Source organism: Arachis ipaensis, chromosome B05 (assembly GCF_000816755.2).
Source record: "Arachis ipaensis cultivar K30076 chromosome B05, Araip1.1, whole genome shotgun sequence".
Classification (NCBI taxonomy): domain Eukaryota; kingdom Viridiplantae; phylum Streptophyta; class Magnoliopsida; order Fabales; family Fabaceae; genus Arachis; species Arachis ipaensis.
This window is the reverse complement of record NC_029789.2, coordinates 28,114,891-28,116,874: the sequence shown is the minus strand read 5'-3', so window position 1 is coordinate 28,116,874 and position 1,984 is coordinate 28,114,891. Positions and strand designations below refer to the sequence as shown.

At 32.7% G+C, this 1,984-nt stretch overlaps 1 long non-coding RNA gene across 1 annotated transcript; it reads left to right on the top strand.

Moving 5' to 3' along the window:
- On the top strand, positions 588–1,573 carry LOC110262786. Its single transcript, XR_002347781.1, has 2 exons — positions 588–698; positions 1,542–1,573. It is a non-coding gene; the product is annotated as an uncharacterized LOC110262786 (long non-coding RNA).

The following is a 1,984-nucleotide window of genomic DNA, read 5'->3' as shown; positions in this document are numbered from 1 at the left end:
AATTATAAAACCATGCAATTCGTATGAATAAGTGTGGAAAGACTTGATGAAACCACTCAATTAAACACAATATAAACCATAAAATAGTGGTTTATCATAGATTTTAGAGAAACATTTAATCTTTGGTAGATTAAGAATTCGTCCTTAGTTTGAAAAATATAATATATATCAACTTACAACTATTCTTATTTGCATTGATTATTCAGAGCAAATATCAATTTGTTCTTCCAGATCTTCATTGGGCTCAAAAAAACTTTGGGAAGCGAGGTGCTGATTTACTAAAAAATTTGTTGGGAAAAGCTCGTGCAAGTCGTGTCAAACCTCAATGGATAAGAGAAGTTGTGTGGGATGCTCTGTGCGCTTATTGAAATACTGGTGTTGGGTTTCTACAAAAGAGTGCACAAGGTAAGTTAAATCGAGCATATGATTGTAGCGGGTTTGGAACAGCTCTTCATACTACTGGCTCAATTTCCGTTACCCAACACAAAGCTAATATGGTGATGTTATAGAAAAATTTAGTTATTTATGTTATAATTTTATACACTTCAATTGGTAGTTGATACTCATAGATTTTTTTAATTTATATTTTTGGTAGAAAAAATCATTAAAGAGGACTCCAACACAGTTAGAATTGTTTGCAAAGACTCACAACACACAAGGATGAGACATGGGTGGATAAGAAATCAAAATATGTTGAGGTGAGTCTATCTTAATCAAAATATATATCACTTCCTCTGTATGTATTAAACAATATTACATTAGGGCTAGTGTTCCACCTGATAGGCATGTTCTGTTTATATGGCTATGTGCTTGGGGTTATCGGAACTCTAGATTTGAGTGATCTACTTTTGAGTAATTGAGTCCTTTTTCAGTACTGTTTAATTTGCCATGAGGAATCTCCTAGTTTGTTTCAGAAGTGTTATGAAATTTCTCTCATGAGATGCATGTAATTGATAATTGTCACTCTTAATTTCTTACACTAATAATATAGTTGAGAGAGTATATTCGAAGATATTAAATACAGATCAGGATCTTTCTTCAGAAACTTAGATTGCTTTTTTCTTTGGATCTGTTCTGTGTTTTTAAGTTAAGTTAATTCTGAAAGTGGCATTCTGATAGAATCATAGGAGTCACCAAGATTTACATCTTAGATTTGTTTATTTATAAGGTGATGTTAGATGTTGGTATAAGGGTTAAAAATTAATGCTAAGGCTGTCTCGTTTGATTCTATAACTTGCTTTTATTGATTCTACTAATTAGTTTATTCAGTTTGTTAGTTCAGCTTTCTGAATTGTGATTTCTACTTGAAGTTATAGATATGAAAGAAACTTGTCTCACTTGCTTTATTCAGATTTGAGTTAATAGTTCTCTTTGGGTTTGGCATGGAAGGGTGGATGATAGCCCAATTTGGTGTTTATCCAAATTGACTCTAACAGTTGCTTGATTGCTTCAAATAAACATCATTAAAAAGTAAACCAACTTGTGGCTGAGGCATGTGAATATGTGATGATTGATAATTGATCTAATTTTGGTATTGACAGGATGAATTTAAGAATACTTTAGAACAGGCTATGCAAAAAGCGTCTAAAGAAGGAAGTAATGCACTAAATAAGATGGATGTGTGGTGTGAAATAGCCGGAGTTAAAAAGGGAAGAATTATGGACTTGGAATAGAATTCACTGCAATTGACAAAAGACCTAGTTATCGTGGTTCCAGTTCTCAGTCATCTGATTGGTTGTGAAGGTCAGAACCTAAAGAAATAATGAAGAAAATGCAAGAGAACGATGACTTGAAAACTAGGTTGGAAAAGACAGAAAAAAGACTTGAACTCAATAACTGTTTGCTTCAACAAATGATGAAAAAGCTTAATTTTCAAATTCTGATTCCTCAACTAGAGGATGGAGAAACAAATATAGGAGAGGATGAAGATGGTGAACGTATGTCTGAAGAGTCATTAGTAGTTGTGATGCTAGTTAGTTAATTG